Source organism: Lissotriton helveticus, chromosome 5_1 (assembly GCF_964261635.1).
Source record: "Lissotriton helveticus chromosome 5_1, aLisHel1.1, whole genome shotgun sequence".
NCBI classification, from domain to species: Eukaryota; Metazoa; Chordata; class Amphibia; order Caudata; family Salamandridae; genus Lissotriton; species Lissotriton helveticus.
The window spans coordinates 1,882,317,798-1,882,336,542 of NC_136065.1; the positions used below are offsets into that span (position 1 = coordinate 1,882,317,798).

General features: G+C 49.1%; 1 non-coding gene across 1 annotated transcript; it reads left to right on the forward strand.

The window, feature by feature from the left end:
- Nucleotides 1–17,235: 17,235 nt before the first annotated feature.
- Nucleotides 17,236–17,372, forward strand: LOC144756961 (small nucleolar RNA SNORA15). The gene has a single exon (XR_013595435.1). It is a non-coding gene; the product is annotated as a small nucleolar RNA SNORA15 (small nucleolar RNA).
- Nucleotides 17,373–18,745: the final 1,373 nt, after the last annotated feature.

Consider the following 18,745-nt stretch of genomic DNA (forward strand, 5'->3'; position numbering starts at 1 on the left):
GGCTATCCGGACCCCCCAAAAAACTCCTACTATAGGTCATGGCTACACAAACTTTTTAACCAAGCTATGAAGTCCCCTATGAGTAAGACATTTCCCTCCCGGGACAAATGGACCCCATCTTCCAGATACATATGGTCCCCCCGGATACATCCATGGGGTACACAATGCAAATTTCCTGTGCGAAACAATCTACCTAGTTTGCTATTAACCTTCTTTACCGAGTGATTCAAAGCTGACACAGAGAGGGCCCCCCGCCACACCTTCCGCGGAATCATGTGTGACCATGCGATCGTGCACCCCGGAACCCTTCTTGCCAACCAGCTTACCGAGGCCAAGATTAACTCAAGAAGTACTCGTCGACCAATGGTCACCAAATCATTGCCCCCAAGATGTACTATGATTACAGACGGCGGTGACCTTGTCCGCCCTAACAAACCCTCCATAAAACCTTGAAACTGGTCAATACAGAGCCCGCCCTTCCGTGGAAGGTCACCCTGTACCCGTATTCCCCTGCCACGTGAATCATGTCACCTGCTTTGAATACATCCGCGGCGCGCCTCACGTATGAGTGGCCAACGACCCACACCACTCTTTCCTCAGCCGGTGATCTTTGACCGCTGGTCCCCAGGTGTCGGGTCAACTGCACCGTCCGCCCCGCAAAGCCTGCTCGCGCAACTGAAAATCAAACAGAAAACAAGAAGCGTGAGTGCATGACAAAGGCTTCACAACATGTGCAACCGCACATACCTTTTATAGCAATTCGAGGACCAACGCCCCAATTGTTTCACTTTTTCAACACTCAGACCCCTGGGTGTAGCCTCTGTAGCAGCCCCTATCCGGAAGGAATGGGTCCCAAAATCGCTCGGGTCCAAGCCCGCTGCCGCGATTGCCATTGTTAACACCCGCTGAAACTGAAACCTAGTCAGTGGGGTGGCGTCGGTGTGTCTCAACAAACTCCCCCCCCATGATGCCGCCCTCTGCGCTAAATACTCCTCCACGCATTTTACCGGGCACATGGGAGACTCCGGAATCCGCTGGACTACCACACTGTCCCCGATGGCTGCCTGATCGGTCTTGGAACTGGCTATTGTGACCACCATTGTGTCACCCTTGATCTGAATGTGATCTCGACACAGACCTCCCCCCGTATCCCGCTTATTCCTTGCTACCAGCTCGCTCACCCGCATAGCCCATGGAATGCTAATGCAAAAGCGGCCCGGAACAGCACCGTCTCTGATTGAGATGAACAAGTCGCAGGGATACGGACATTAACAGGGACAACCTTGCCAGATCTATCGGGTGCCTTTCATCCACTCTACGGCCCTCAAGGCGTTGCCACCCACGCAGTGCCCTTTTTACGAGAAAGGACGATGTGGGGTCCTGGATGCCATGCGCCTGCGCCATGAAGGCAATGGCGGCCCTGTGCCTGTTAGCTGTTGACAGCGATCGGCCTGCCTGATGTAGTGCTACCAGAAATTGCAGAACATACTCCTCCTGTCCCCAATGCTCCCCCCCGCTGAACCCAAAAATGACCAATAGGAACGGAACGCTCCTTCATATGCCTTCCTTGTCCTGGGTGCTAGACTCTCTCCCACGAGGTTTTGTAATCCGGGGCACCGAGAGACCAGAGAGCTTCGGGAAATGGTGCCGCCACCAAGTCCGCTGAGGGCAGAAAACCCCTGAAGGCCTGCATATGGGAACGAGAGAGTGCATCAGCTGCCTGGTTCAGTACCCCCGGCATGTGTCTTGCCCTAAAGTGGACGTTTAGTCTCATACATAGCAGGACAATTTCTTTCAGCAATCTCAAAATCCATTTGCAGCGTGCTGCCTGATTATTGATACATTCAACAACAGTCATATTATCAGACCAGAACACCACAGCACGATCACGAAACCCTTCCGGCCATGTTTTCAAGGCCACCAGAATGGGGAACAGCTCAAGGAACCCGATGTTACCTGTGAGCCCACTATCGTGCCACCACGCCGGCCATGTTCGTGCCGACCATCTCTCACCAAAGATGGCGCCAAAACCCACACTTCCTGCCGAGTCAGTCCACAACCCCAGCTCCTCGGAGGAAGCTGATGGTTTGTTCCACACGACACGACCGTTGAAATCCACCAGAAATGCCAACCATATGCGCATGTCCTGGCGAACCTCGGCTGACAGTCTTGTGCGGTGGTGTCCTTCCTTGAGGCCCACCATGGCTTGTGCGATAGAGCGGGAAAAGGGGCGGGCCATCGGTATCACTCTGAGGGCAAAGTTAAGCTGACCCACAGCTTGTTGCAGCTGATGGAGAGTTACTTTTCTCTCGCCAATGCATACTTCCAGTGAGGCCTTAAACTTCATTACCTTCTCCTTGGGCAGACGGAAGCACCCCTCTACTGAATCAAGCTCGATTCCAAGAAACTCGAGAGAAGTAGATGGCCCCACTGTCTTGCCTGGTGCCAATGGCACACCAAAACTTTTCATGAGATTACAGAATTCCATCAAAGCCTGTTCACATTCCGTGCCCCCGGCTGCCCCCAGAAACAGAAAATCATCAAGGTAGTGCATTACCTGCGTGAGGCCCGTGGCTCTAGTGAACGCCCATTGCAAAAAAGTACTGAACTTCTCAAAATACGCACAAGAGATGGAGCAACCCATCGGCATACATTTATCCATGTAATAGCGTCCTTGGAACACAAAACCTAAGAGACGCTGATCCTGTGGGTGTACCGGGAGCAACCGGAACGCTGACTCAATATCTGATTTAGCCATCAGCGCTCCGGGCCCTAGGCGATTCAACATGGCGACGGCCTCATCAAAGGATGCGTACCGCACCGAACAAAGTCCCGGGTCAATCGCATCGTTCACCGAAAGACCCCTAGGAGCGGACAAATTATGGATTAACCGAAACTCACCTGGGTCCTTCTTGGGGACTACTCCCAACGGTGAACAAACAAAATTAACAACAGGCGGGTGCACATACGGTCCCGCAACCCGACCTCGGGTCACCTCTTTTGCAATCTTTGCCTGCACCACCGTCGTATTTCGTTGAACAGATAGTTGATTTTTACACTGTGCTTCCCCCCGTACACCCCCCGCCGGGATGCGGAAACCATATGAGAAACCGTCTCGCAACACCCCAGCGGAGACATGATCTGGGTATCGGTTCAGCCAAGGGATCAGTGCCATGATGTCAACAGGAGTAGGTAACGGTGCCCCTCGGGCGATGTTAGACCTGTTTGGCCCCTCCTCTACCTCCTGTCTCACCATTCTTTGCTCTGCACGAACTCTCGGGGTGTGAGGACTGTCCACACCCTGCACACTCATGCCTGAACTTGCATGTCCCTTGTGGCGTAGTGCACTTGCCTCTGTTAAAGCTCCAACACACCCCTTTTTTACCCGAGTTCCCATTATTCTTGTTGTGCTGATCCCCGTTGGCGCCTGCCCGAAAGGGCGCCGCCAAGTAATGGCGGGAAGGCTCTGCGCCATTCCCGCCAAAAGAAGACGACCTCGCCGTGTTTGGCATAACCTGTTTCTGCCAGGAAATGGAGTCGAAACAATCCCACGTCAGGGATGAGTCGTGCTCCTTGGCCTTACGAAATTTGTTATCATAACCCATCCATTGATTACCTTCATATGATTCAAAAAATTCCATGATACGTGTTTGGTAACAGGCCAATTCTGACAATACTTCAGGCCTACGTTCCCCCATGATTGCCGTGAACATTCCGAACGCCCTGGCCCAATTAGCGATTGTTTCCTCCACCCTGAAACCCGCCATTTTTGCACGCCATACACTCGGATGCAACAACTCCTTCTGATTTTTAACGTGCTCTATCTCATAGTGATCGGTCAACAGCGAAAACATGTTCACATATTTATCGGCCCAAATCCTTTCTTTCACATCCATCGGGATATGCTGAACCACTTTTTCCCTCCTCGAGGGTAACGATCCCTCCCCCGCTATTGGCAACGGCTGCTTACCAGAACCAGGAGCTGTATCTGTTGCAGCTGTTGTTCCAACGCCCGGTGCCGGTTTATCCGAGGGGACCTGCGGGGAAACAAGAGGACAAGGAGCCTTCGCAGCATCTCTCGATTGCCGCAACTGCTTCATTATCAACCTGGCCTCGGCCGCCGTGTCTCCTGGTGCCAGAGCACTCTCGTTGTTCTTGCCTAACCATGCTGCCAACTGAGCGGCCAGTTCGGGAGGCATATCCCCCTCGCTCACGGGCGTAACTACCACAGGGATCGGCTGTCCCGCGTTCGGGATCGGAACTGGGGCCCCCACCGGACCGACCGGGCTCGCCGGAGGTGACTCGGGAACCGGGGCCTCCCCTCCTGCCGCCCTATTCCTGACCCTTTTACCTCTCCCGGCAGGGACTATTCTCGGCAATGCTGGCCCGATGATTTTCTTCGGTCTCCCCGTGCCATTCATTGCCGCCATCTGCTTCTTCATGTCCGCCATATCCTTCACCAGCATGCGAAGCAGCTGTTCAGTCCCAACCTTCTTTCCGACCTTCTTGCCAGGCATCGTATCGCGGATATCCGAATCGAGGTCCTGGATCCAAAGCTTCGTACTCACTGAAAGAGAAACACAAAAATTACAAGTTCTCAAAATTGGCTCCTTGTTCCGTCTCGGGCTCACGAGCAACGAGGAGGTGCAGCTTCCAAGTACAGGAACAAGAGGATGCTTCCTTGGAATGATGCTCCTTTTATCCTTCTTTGGGAGGGCGTGGGCCTTCCCCCAAACGCCTACGGGGCGGTTCGAACGGTGTAGGTGTCTAGGACAACCCCTCTTGGGCGGGAAAAGGCACGCCCCGGCTACGCCACTACGGGCATACCAGCCAAGCCACGCCTCCCGCCCAAAACGGTTTCCCGGGGGGATCGGGGCACCCAACCATACGTTCGGGGGGACCGAGTGGTCGCCCCTTTCCAGTCTGTTGCCCAGCCAAGTTAATATGGAACTGTAACAGCAATTTACCTGCGCCCTGATGAAGGAATTCCAAAATTTGGCACTCTTTCCGAAACGCGCGTCGGCGCTTCCCTCTGTTTGTTGATTTCACATGTGTCTTGAGTGTTTTTTTTCCCTATTTATATGATGATGGCTGAAGGTGTGTATGCTTGTGAGTATGATTGAGCTGTGGGAATTATGGTTACTGTTTTCAAGTGCTGGGCTAATATGGCAAAAGTAATCCGGATATATTAAATAATGGGTTTGATGTTTATAATCTTCTTTGAATAAGCGAATGTCTTTTTTATTCATCTAAATATATGAAAATAAAATAATTTTGATATCCAACAGTGTTTTTGTGGGTAACTTCTTTTGATTTGTACTATTTTGTCCTTTAGAATAATGGGAACTTCCCGGTCATGTTTTGATTATTGTTGAACTCCCTGGTGGGTTGTTCCCCTTTATCCTTTTGTTACTTATCCAGTCCGGGCACGCACCCCTATCCCATTGAAATATGTCCCAAAGGGGAGGAGCTTGGCGGGCATCCGAGATGGCCGCTTGAGCACAGCGCTCTCCGGACCCTCGCCGCTCCTGGCATTTTATCCTGGCTGAATCCTGATTTCTTGCAAGAATTCGTGTAGGGGACGTTTGGCTGATTACCCTGGCACTTTTCAGAAATCGATTTGGATCTCGTATTCCTGAGATATGGTGCTCTGAACTTTTGGGCTCCGCCCTTGAGGTGCGCCCGGGACGGGGTGCGGTTCTGTAGCCGTCCTGCAATTGAACAACAACGGCAGGAGATCTGGCCTTGTGGGTCCCCCCTTCCTAAGTTTCGGTTTCGATTCCGTTCCGACTTGGGCCACGGATGTGGATGTCGTGTTGCGACTGAGACTTGGAGGCAGATCGGCTGTTGGGCTTTCATGTGACCTATTTGCTGGCTTGGCGACCTCTACCCGAGTTGTGCCCCCTTTTTTATGTACTTTTGATCCTGTACTTTGGGTGTCGGGCCCGTCGAACCTGGTGGCTTGTCCTGTGACGCATCTTCAAAATGGCGGGCAGAGGGGACAGAGAGACGCGCAAGACGAAAACACCTCTGCGCGGAGCTCCAGTTCAATCAAATGTCATGGACCGTTATACCCATTCTAAGGGGTCCCCCGGAGCTGCCCTGCCTGGTTCTAGTATAGCGTCCGAACGAGTTTTGGAAGAGTCGGCGGAGCCCTCCCTACAGGATATCATGGGCGCCATCTCGGGTGTGAGGGAATCCATCGGCCTACAGTACGAGGCCTTGGCCCACAAACTTGACACCGTGGCTATTGAGGTGAATCTGATTCGTGCTGATCTCGGCAAGACGAATGAGAGGGTACAATCACTGGATATTAAATCCTCTAGCCTTACGAATGACGTCTCGGAGCTCCAAACAGAGATTGGAAATCTCCGTCGGGGGAACGACTTCATGACCCGTCGCCTGGAGGACTTTGAAAATAGGGCGCGTCGCTGCAATGTTCGCCTGGTTGGCGTACCGGAAAACCCTGAACCCCACTCGGTGGATCTCCTGGTTGAGGATCTGGTCTTGAACCATCTGGCCCCTTCTGGTCTCACAAAATTTTTCACGGTGGAATGCGCACATCGTGTTCCAGGGGGCAAAGTCAAGCCGGGAGCCCCGCCGAGACCCATTGTAGCGAAGCTTTTTCATTATAGAGACCGGGACGCTATCCTGCAGGCCTCGCGGGTGAAGGGCCCGGTGGCCTTTGAGAATGCTACGGTGAACTTTTACACGGACTTTTCCCAACAGGTTCAGAGACAACGTATGGAGTTTCGTGGTGCCAAGAAACGTCTCCGGGATCGGGGCCTACGTTACGCCATGCTCTTTCCCACCAGACTCCGGGTCGAATACAATGAGCGTACCCTTTTCTTTGATCGGCCAGATGCTGTTAATGACTGGCTGGACTCATTGCCTGACCGTCCTCCTGAGACGGACTCCGCCGCTCACCCTGGTGGTGCCGAAGGTGGTGTGGAGATCTAACTGTTCGGCTCTTATGTCTTATTTTGAATACATTCTCAGGAGTGTTGGCCGGCGTCCCTCTACATTGTGATCATTCTGTCTTTCGTTTGTTATTTTTGTTCTTGCTGAGGTCGGGGGGAGGATGGAACGGAGACCTTTCCTCCTCCGGGGTCTTTGTGTAGAATAGGGGTTCTTGGGCGACAGGCACACTGCAGGTTGGGGTGGCTCTTTAGCTTTTTGCAGGGGTGCAGGGTGGGGGGTGTTTCTCTTCAGTTTGGGGGAGGGGGGTTGGGAAGTTTTTTCTTTTCTGTGTGTTGTTTTCAAGGCGAGTTGCTCCTGTGTTTGCTGCTGTTTCTGATGTCTAGCTCATGGACGAGGGGTCTTGGCTCGGGCGGCTGGGATGGGGGGTAGAGGGTTGAAATTTCTTTCCTGGAACGTTAATGGCCTGGGAGATCGTATTAAGCGCAGTGTGGTCTTAAAATGTATACGACGTTTGTCACCGGACATTGTTTTCATGCAAGAAACCCATTTGATTGGTAATGTTTGTTATGCAATGAATAGATGGGGCTACCGCCTTGTGGCGCACTCGGGGTTTACCTCCGGATCTAGGGGTGTGGGTATTCTTGTTCGAACCTCCCTCCCCCTGGCGATCGATGAGGTGATTCATGATGACCGTGGGAGATATACTGTCCTGGTGGGTAGGTATGAAGGCCGCACCCTATCTCTCTTCAATGTTTATGTTCCCCCGGGTTTGCAGGCCTCTACTTTTACTGACTTGGGCCGTGTTTTGTTAGATCTCCCTGATAGCACTCTCTTTCTGGCCGGTGATTTTAATTCGGTGCTTTCCGGCCTTCACGATCGCCATCCCCCTAGAGATACCCCGCAGGCTCAGCAGTGGTTGGGTGGGTTTTTAGATACCTTTGGCCTTGTGGACTGCTGGCGACTGTTGCATCCTACTCAGCTCCAATACACCTTCCATTCTGGGGCTCATGGCAGTCTGTCTCGGCTGGATTATTTCCTGATGCCCGCATCCCAATCATCGGCGGTTCGTGAGATTTTACATTTGCCGAGGGGTATTTCTGATCACTCGCCGCTCTGGCTTCGTTTCGAGGTTGGGGTAGAGGCGGCGGGCCGAGTGGCTCCCATTAACCCTTGGTATCTTTCCTCCCCTGAGACTCGTACCCTCTTGCTCAAGTCCATGGATGCATATTTCCTGGAAAACGAGGGGTCGGTCTCTTCGGCTGTGTCCCTGTGGGAAGCCTTTAAAACTGTGATTCGTGGACAGGCCCTTTCCTTGATTGTTGAAGCTAAGAGGGCAGGGAGGAGGGAGGTGGTGGACCTTGAGGGGGAGATCTCTGCTTTGGAGGACGAGTTGGAATCTGGTGTCACGCCTGAGAAACTCCATGCCCTGGGTCTAAAACAGTTTGCATATAAATCTCTGGTCACTGACGCTGCAAAGGTGATGTTTCGTGAGCAGCAGGGCAGATTGTACGATGTGGGTGACAAGGCGGGCAAACTCCTAGCGTGGTTGGACAAGAAAGAAAGAGTTAATCGTGTGGTGCCCGTGATTCAGTCTGCGAGTGGTGAGAATGTGATTGATCCGACCGCCATTGTTGATCGTTTTGCGGAATATTTCCGTGTGGTATATGCTCCCGTGTCTGTGAGGGATGTTGCCGACTCCCGCCTTCTTCTGCGTGATATCACTTTGCCCTGTGTCACCGACTTGGACCGTATTGCTTTGGACTCCCCTTTTACGAATGATGAGATAGCCAATGCAGTTCGATCGCTCCGTTCGGGCAAAGCATTGGGCCCGAACGGTTTGCCTATTGAGTTGTACAAATTACGCCCCGATAAGGTGGCGCCGTATCTCCGCGCCATGTTTCTAGAATCTCGTGAGCGGAACATACTTCCTTATGATCAGCGTCTGGCGACAATCGTCGTCATTCCCAAAGAGGGTAAACCGCGTGACCTCTGTTCCTCGTATAGGCCCATATCCCTATTAAATGTTGAACCTAAGGTGTTGGCTAAACTTTTGGCGACCCGTCTCCTTTCGGTTCTTGGGGAGTTGGTCCATCCGGATCAATCTGGCTTTATCCCGCATCGCAACACTGCTCTGAATTTACGTCGCCTCCACGGCGCGCTGGCGAGGGCGGGGCTTTTGACTGAACCGGCCATTTTGGCGTCCCTGGATGCCTCCATGGCCTTTGATACTGTGGAGTGGCCCTATTTATGGGCGACACTTGAGAAATTTGGATTCGGGTGCGAGTTTATTAGCTGGGTTAGGCTGTTGTACGCGGAACCTCTGGCGCAAGTTGTAGTGAACGGTAGAGTGTCGGCCCCCTTCTCCTTGGGCAGGGGTACCCGTCAGGGTTGCCCCTTGTCCCCTCTGTTGTTCGCGCTCGCTCTTGAACCGTTGGCGGCCTGGCTCCGTTGGGAACCGTCCCTTAAAGGTATTCGTTGGGCCCCGGATTTCGAAGACCGCGTCTCGCTTTATGCGGACGACATCCTCTTGTATCTTACTTCTCCTCGCAAGTCTTTATCTGTTTTATTTGACGTTCTTGCGTCCTTTGGCGCTAACTCAGGCCTCGTCATCAACTGGTCTAAATCCTGTGTATACGTTTTATCTGGTATCTTGCCTCCGTTGCCGAGTAGACTTCCTCTTCAGGTGGTCCGGGATGGTTTCAAATACTTGGGGGTTTTTGTTACCTTGGATCCGTCCCTTCGTTTTGATCGTAATCTCCTTCCCCCGTTGCTTAGGCTCCGTTTGGACGTTGCCCGCTGGCGCAAACTTCCCCTGTCTCCACTGGGTCGGGCGGCCCTGTTTAAGATGATGTCGCTACCGCGGTTTCTCTACGCTCTCCAGAATTATTATGATCCTATCCCCAAGACCTATTTTCGGGAGATTGAGAGCCTTCAGAGGCAACTTATTTGGGATGGGCGACCGCGCATTGCTCTCGCGAAACTTTCCATCCCGTGGTACGATGGGGGCATGGCGCTCCCCGATATTAAGAGATACTACTGGGCTTCCCATCTGTCCGCTATTAATCACGCTATGTTCTCGCCGAGTCGTAATCCGGCGTTTGAGATGGATAAACTTCAGCTTCCGGGAGGTGACTTTAACAGAGTGCTCTATTCTCGCTCCGCTGGGCGCCATCTTGTGGGACCTACTTTGACTGCTTTGACGGTGTGGCGTGCTGCGAATGTGAGCCTGGGCTGGGAGGATCGCTTGACGTTGGCGACGCCGCTTTATGCTTCAGAACGTCTGGGCGGTCTTTGGTCTTCCAAGGGTTTTGACCGTTGGGACTTGATTGGGATCTCTAAAGTGGGGGATGTATACTCTAAGGGTTCTGTGCGCCCGTTTCAGGCCCTCCAGGCTGACTACGGCCTGAGTAGTCGGGAATTCTTTCGTTATTTACAGATCAGGCACGCTTTGGTTTCGGTGTTTGCTCCTGGTGAGATTCCGCCTGACTCTTCCCCACTTGAAGACCATATCCTTGACGAACATCTTCCTGATAGCACTATCTCCCTGATCTATAAAAAGTTGATTAACAATCGGACTGACTTATTGGCCCGACTTCGGGAACAGTGGATGGGAGATGGGTTGGAACTTGATGATGAGGATTGGCAATCGGCCCTCTCCTCTCCGAAGGAGGTGGCTATACCGGCTCGACTCCGTCTGGTCCAATTGAAGATCCTTCATCGGGTGTACGTGACGGGACCGCGACTGATGGTGATGGGCTTTTCCTCCGATGGACTGTGTAAGCGTGGATGTGGTTTGCGTGCTACTTTCCTGCATATTCTTTGGGAGTGCCCGATGGTGGCTGCTTATTGGGTGGCTGTGCTTGATCTGATGACTGTGGTGACAGGGATATCCTTGCGTCCGGAACCCCGTCGCTGTCTTTTGAATGTTTGGGAGCCCACGGACTATTCGGTGGCACAGACTAGATGGGCCACCCTGGGCTATATGATTGCGAAGCGAGATATTGCGCAACTCTGGGGGGCCTCCAGGCCCCCTGCCCTCTCGCAATGGGAGGATAACATGGATTGGTCCATGTTCCGTGAGAAAACTGTCTATGTGGCCAGGGGCAGACCCAGGGCATGGGTGAAGGTGTGGGGTCAATGGAACGAATACCGTGGCGACATTTGTACTCCTCCCCTTGTGGACACTATCGAGATTACCCTGTCTCCTTAGGCTAGCGTTCCCGGAATCTTCATATAGGGACTGAGCTGGTGTCTCCGGCTCTCCCCCCTTCTTCTTCCTGATCTCTGCCCCCCTCCCCCCCCCCCCCACTCCGCACTCCTTAGTGCTTAGGATATTGCTACTGCACTTCCGCTGCTGTCCCCCCCTTGCGTCCCTTGGGCTGACCTTCAGTGATACACTCTCGCCTTTCTGTGTGTTTGTTCTTTCATATATATAAAACCTGTTTTTGTCCTGTATATAATGTGGAGTATTGCATTGTTGATTGACGGTTACCTCTGCGGGCATATATGATATGTGTCTACTCCTTTTTAGCGGCTGGCCCGTGTGGTTGTAGGCCCATCCTTGTACCTCTTTGCTTGCTCAAATAAAGGTTTTAAAAAAAAATAAAAATAAAAAAATAAAAGAAATATGTCCCAAAATGATCTTGAGTTTTTGGATGCACACGCCTCCTTAAGTTCCTGCCATTTACACTTTTCCCATACCTTCTTTGCACTAACCTGCGTTTTCCTGTAGTAACATCGTGCTACTCTTACTTTTCTAGGATCCCCAGTATTTAGTGCCAGGCCCAGCTCAGCCCGTGCTTGCCTACAAGCAGCATTATACCAGCTCTCAGGTTTTTTCCTTAACTTATTTCTATCTGAGCTCGGCTTACAAAAATATGTTTTAAGTTTGGCAAAAAGATTAGTATGGGCTTCCATAAAGGATAAATTTGTTGTCCCATTAATCACACCTGTCCCCATGACTTCCAATACCTTATTTACATCTTTCTTTATAGCAGTCAAGGAATCAGAGTGCTCGATGACTTTACACCACTTAAGGTGGCGCTCGTCATTTGATAGAGCGGTTTCTGGGGCTAATGTACCCTGGGTTGCTACTGCCACTCCATCTAGTCCCAATCTAAACAGTGAGGTCATGGGGTTATGGTCACTCTCAATACCGCCTTTACCTCCATATCCACAAGAGAGTGTCACAGTTTTAGGTGGACGAGCAAGTAATCTATACGGCTAGATCTAGAACCGTTGTCATATGTTCTTTTACCCATCCTGTCTGAGGGTGTTCGTCCATTAGCGGCCCTTAGCTGATTCCCCAGGTATAACCCCTTCAGGTGTATTGCAGCCTCTGTCCATCTACTTATGGGTTTCATTTCGAACCCCCTATCTAGAGTCTTCCTCCTCAGATAAGCTCAGGTCATCATGCCCCAGCGGCTCAAAGGTCGTGTTAAAATCTCACGCTATCAGGGGCAATGTATTTGTTGGTATTGTCTCAATTAGAATTTCTAGGGCTGTTACAACCTCAGAATTTTTCCCTCCTGGTAAGCCCCTGGCATAAACGTTATAAATGTCAATGTCTGGACTAGAATGAAAACGAAGTCTCAATGCAAGAATGTCACAGTTTTAAACCGGGAGAAGCTGGATGTTACAATTTAGGTTCTGCTTAACCCAAATCACCAGTCCTCCCACTGGGCGACCCTTTTGCCCTTTCACAGCGGGAACATGAAAGTTAAGGTAGCCCAATCTAAATACGGGATCCACAGACCAGGTCTCTTGGAAAAGGCAAATATCAAATTTGTCAATGAAATCCGACCAGTCTGGCAAAGCTAATTTAGACCCCATACCCGCCATATTCCATGATATTAGTGATGTCAAGCAGGGTACGTTAGGAGATCTGCCACCATGTTCAGCCCCCTCTATAAGAAGGTCTTGCCGGGACAATATATTCAGATCAGGGGATGGGGGAGATTTTTCCCTTCTCGGTGCCTGGAGGGGTAGCACCTCACTACCCTTCTGGATAAAAGCTACACTCTCATCATTTGGTTTAGGGCCAGATACCCCACGTTGGGAGCTGGAATTATAGGTAAATTGGCTTGTGCTCTTAACCACATTATCCTCATTAAAGACTACTATACTACTATACTAGCACTCGGGCTGCAATCAGATGCTTGCTGTCAATCGCAATCTTCCAGCCCAGATAAGGCATTGAACCTATTAAATGACCTTATGTTCCCTGTAGTGCACCAATTCATTGGCCCCCCGTTTAACAACATTTCCCTTTGTGAAAAATGCGTCGGTGCATAAACCTAAGTCAAGGATAGTGGATGGATTAGGGACGATAAATCTTTTTGGGGCCAGTTACAGATGTATTTAACAGCCCTCCTATCCCTGAAGTTAATAATTATACAATCCCCCACCACAGACTTTGGTCGCTTTCCCACCCAGTCCACTCTTCTAACAAATAGAATGTCTGAACATACATGGCTTGGCAATGGTCGATTAACATTAAACCAATAGATACACTTGTTCTTGAGCTCCATGTACGTCTCGCTTTTACCCTAGTTCAGTGTGGGGACCCCCGCCAGAACCACCACATAGGGGACTGACTCTGGTGGGAGTTCTATATTTGGTAGAATAGTTACAGGTTTAGCAGGGGGGGATTTAGGCAATACTTGGAGTTGATTTACAGGTCCACTAGCTTCTGCTTGCTGAGACCTCTCCCTCTGTGCTATTTGTTTAGTCACTGCCAGATTAGTGGGAGGGGGTGCGGGTGCAGGGCAAGGCATTAGTGGCTCAGTAAGAACAACATTGTTGCTACCTATAGGGGGTACAATGGAGTGAACAACTACTGCATTTTGCCCTTGCACATTTGTCTGCTTACGATTAAACCCACTGCCCCAATTTCCCGCCCTCGCCTGAGCTGAAGCAAGTGAAAGTTCAAGACACACAAGTCTACTTTCGATTGAGTCCAGTCTGTCGTATATTGGGAGGCATAACTTCTTAAAAGTACATTCCAACTTTAACCAGAAAGACGGGCCCATCTTGGCCGTTGCTTCATCCCCCTCACTTGGTGATAGGTTAACCCCTTCATTAACTGGTTGAGATGTGGCAAAGCTATGGGAGGGGGTTAGGGGCGGGTCCTCATCAGGTAAAGTCGCTTTCCGGATTTTTGCTTTCCTCCCTTTTGCTTGAACTTGTGCCCCAGTACGCTTCCTTTTACATGTCAAACCCAGCTTTTCCTGCGATGTCCCCGTGTTGGCATTACTGGCTGACCGAGTCTTAATGTTAGGTGAGGGCAAGCTCCTGGCAGTAATGTTGGGATTAATAGTGGGTATCGTATCCAACGAAATAGCGGGACGTGCTACGGGGGGTGCCAACGGGCTGTAGTATCAGACTTCTCTCCCCCTCCCCCGAGGAGGATAATATGTCATGAATGTCGAGCTGTTGGAGGTCTGACGACCGGGCCTTGGCCAAACTTCCCATAGAGGATCTCTTTTCAAAGGGAATGTCAAGAGATAATCTCTTTTCTGTTAGTTCAATGTCTCGGGCTAAAGCTGTAGACATCCTTACAAGAAAGTTATCCAAAGTGCCCATTAAGGACCCTCCAGTGGATTTTCTAGCGTTTCAATTTCACCTTTACGTCAGTGCATATTCCACCCCTTTGGGAGCATTTGATAGCTAATGATTGATATAATTTAGAGTTTATTCTGATTCATATACTACGAAGTTTGTACAGACTACTGTGCTTGCGTTTACTTAAAAAGTAAAAGAAAAGTTTTTATTTCACTTTTTTTTAAACAATGCTTTACAGATAAACATTGGCAAAACTAACAGCTTTGCACTTTCATTAGAATGGTGAGACCTATTGGTTTTGCCAATGCTTGTTTGTTGATATGAGCTCCCAGAGTTCAGCATTTACTGCTAAAAGTGCACTAATCTCTTCTGCTTTTTTGAAGAGAAGCCGTACGTCCAACTAGTACAAAAGGTGAGCACCATGATAACTCAGGCATTTTTAAGTGCATGACAGTTAAACAAAATGCTCACCCCATTTACTGCAGACACCTACAAAGCCGGCTCAGACACTGTTGTGTGTTGTAAATTAATACTCCAGAATTCTCAAAAGCATTGGCATGCCATACTAGTGGTAGATTGTGTGCTTTACAAATTCAACTCAACATTAGCAATTGCTAAGATTCTACAAACAGATGAATAAAAGGGAGTGCAGTGCCATGTTTGTATGAGCCCTGGCAGGACCACAGTCTCTTTGTTTCTGTCTCGACCCCTGCATTACATTGGAGACGAAGACAGGACTTTTCTGAGGAGAGGCTAATGTAACCCTGTTTTAGTCCCAAAGCTTGTTTTTTGTTAATTGTGCAGTCTCTCTCAGTGTTGGCATCCGTAGAGTGGGTAAACATTCTTCACAGTGTACGAGAGTCTCAAAGGCAAAGAGGGTGGCATTTAGGACCGGAGCCAGAGACTGATAAACAGTGGAACTGGATACATAAAAAGTGCCAGAAGTAAATTACCCATTGTCAAAAAAATGCGATTTAAGGCATTCTGTGTGTTTCTGTGTGTATATGTAACTTTATACCCTTCTGGCTGACCTCTGCGGTTGAATTGTTTTCCTTTGTTTACAAACATTAGCTCTAGGGTAGAATAAAGACTGGCAGCTCACCAATCAGATGGCTGTAATCGCAAAAATAATGCGCTAATATTCTTGACTTCCCCTGCCATTTCTGCTTATCACTGAACATAAGCCTTGGGTTGTTTATTCTCGAATGTAGCCAGTGGGGTCGCTAGCTGGTTGAGCAGTGCAGCAGAGCAAAGAGGTGGGGCTTACTGCTTCACAAATCATCCCTAGTGGGGCCTCTCATTGTATCCACCCCTGGAGGCCTCAACCCTGGCGGTTGATAGATACGGTGTAGATGGGGAGTTTGAGCTCACGATAGCTACAGGTTTATTAGGTCTCGCCTGAGCCAGCGCATATGTTGCTCTGTGAGACATTTAGTTAGTGGCATTTCAAAGTGCTACCAACAGCTTTGCTTGGCCTCCAGCTAGCGGGCATGCATGCAGCATGCGGGCATGCATGCGTGCACGCGTGCAGCCGCCATATGACTTTCTGCATTCCACACATGGCTGAATCATGGCTTTCCTTTCGAATGCTCCTCCCCCTCCCCCACCACAGAGCGCGTCCAGCTCCTCCTGCTGGCTGCTGCTCCTGGCGCCATCTGGCCACTTTCACTTTAATGGCCGCGGGTCCGCGTCACTTTTTCCCCCTCCCCGTGATCACTTTCAATTCCCTCCCCCACCCCGCGATCACTTTCGCGGGCGGACGGCCGGCCACTCACTTTCATTTTCTTCCAGTTCAGGCGCGCGGCCGTGTCACTTTTTCCCCCTTTCCGCGATCACTTTCAATTCCCTCCCCCTCCCCGCGATCACTTTCGTGAATCTTCATACACCTTGTATCCTTTTATACTTGTTGATACTTCCTGGGCATTGGTTGCACACATTGGTGCCGGGTTAACACTCAGATACAGGAATGAGCAACAGAACGGATACCATTCAACCTTTGCAAGGGGCTTTCCAATGCGGGGAATACATGTTTCTACGTTTTGTAGTAACTTTTGAACCGTTAAAGTTCAGAACATTTTTTTGGGGTTTAAAGTCTGAAGATTTTGCAGCAGAATGTGGCAAATCTATAATGAAGAGAATAACGCCATAGCTGCACAATTCTAGTGACCCTGCTAATAACCTATAGTGTCCTAACTAAAGTTGATGTCCTCCAGTCTGGGTTTGCTGATTAGTCCATCACAATATTCATTGATTACTGTAAATATTGCCCCATGGGATGTTATCATTCAGCACCCATCTTATGAGTTGATAGCCTAGAACCCCATCGTTCTTTTTCAAAGGGTGTTACATGATTTTTTGTTTTATTGTCCAGCTGTTCGTTTATGACCCATTATAAGTTGTTCACTGTTTGTCAGTTAGTTATGAAATGCTTTGCCTTTTTCGTGGTAATTTTCTTACATGTGGTGCTGTTAACGCATATTTTAGTCTTCACATTCCTTTGACATTCCAATATATTGAAGACCACAAGGGCAGTTGATCATATAGTTTGCCTCCTTAGAACTGCAATTAATATGTTTTGGAGTCGAAGTGGTAAATGCTGCACTGGGAGTGTCCTATTACTTTAGGACGACCCAAATGACTTAGTATGGTATTGCACATAGTGGTTGGGTGGGGAGAGGGAGAGGCTTGTAATGGACGATGTTTTTTCACACTTTACCTTTAAAACCACTTTATAACCTATAGAGAAATGTTGCATGGGCGAATTCTGCATTTTCTTTTCAATAGTTAATGCAGTCAGACACCATGCTATAGTATGTTTCACTTTTTGTTATTTAGGTAACCGATGGCCTTTCACATTGGAATGTTGGTAAAGCAAGGTGACTACAATGAGACATACCCAGTCGAGTCCTTCATACTCTCCCTCCTCCCAGTGCTGTGTATCGCAGCAAAGTACTACTTTGCAGTACTGAGCTTTATCACTATACAGCATTTTCACATCCTCCCCTGTATCTTTGTTGTTTTGGTTGTGCTATTTATGGATGTTACAGTAGTTATTCATGTAAAATTTCTGGATTGGGTTGGATATTTTGTGGTAGACTACAGATGATTTGCATGCATTGATCTGTTCACTCTTGTGTCAAGTCCCGACTAGTCAGAGGGGTAGTGTCCTGGTCCCCCACCAGTCCCACCAAATAATGTTTTGTGCTTCCAATTTCTTTTTACATAATTAACGACGTGATGTTTTTAAGCTAGTGAAATTTACAATTAAATCTTGAACTGCTACCATATCAGTACTATTGATGTGTGAGGACCAAATCTTGAATTTATAATGTTTTTTGTTTCGGTGAGCTCTTGTGGTTGGATCAGTGCTCTATGAATCCAGCTGATTTCATTGATAGATTTCTTTTCACCTTTATAAGAAACTTGAATTAAACTAGTATTGGCAAAGCCAACAGGTTGCATCTTTGCATATAAGCTATGCTAAACAGCATCAGCAAGAATTTTAAAGCTATTTTTTTTTAAGGGCTGGTAAATTTAAAAACAAAGGTGCGCAAAAGTGTTTAAATAGACGGGCCAGCTTCAATTTTCTGTTTGGTCCCCTGCAAGAAAAAGGAACATGCATTGGCATAGCCAATAGGTCTCGCCTTTGGGACCTTATAAGTGTTTAACCATGTAACACTTGATGTTGTTGCACCAAGGATATAGTGCTGAGTAACTAAACACTTATGAGGTCCCAAAGGCGAGACCTATTGGCTATGCCAATGCTTGTTTTGTTTCTTAAAGAGACCAGTGTTGATTTTTAGGATTATTCAGTGAGGCTCACTGTCGATTCCCTCACTTTACCAGTGCTTAATTTGTAAACAAAAAAACATAAGTGCCAGGGCCAGCGTTGGAATGCCCATGCAGCTTGTACCACCCTTTGCCATTGCTAGTGCTGCCAACGACGGTACCTACACAATTGCTAACCATCACACGGCTATAAGTGTGACAGTTCAGACTATTTGAGGCCCCCAAAGCTACAAGAATGGCTTGGGCGGCAGGTATTAGTTGTTTTTAGTGTATATTAAGTTTATAAACAACTGTTGTGCAGCTCACTTCTAATTTACACAAACAGTGCCACTGTGTGGCAGCTGTCATAAGGGCTTATGTTGAAAATAAAGTGCTGGTGCCAAGCAATGAAAACCACTGTTTCAAATTAAGCACTGCTATAAACAAATTTTGGTTTGATGCCTTACTAACCTCACATAATCTCTTTAACCCC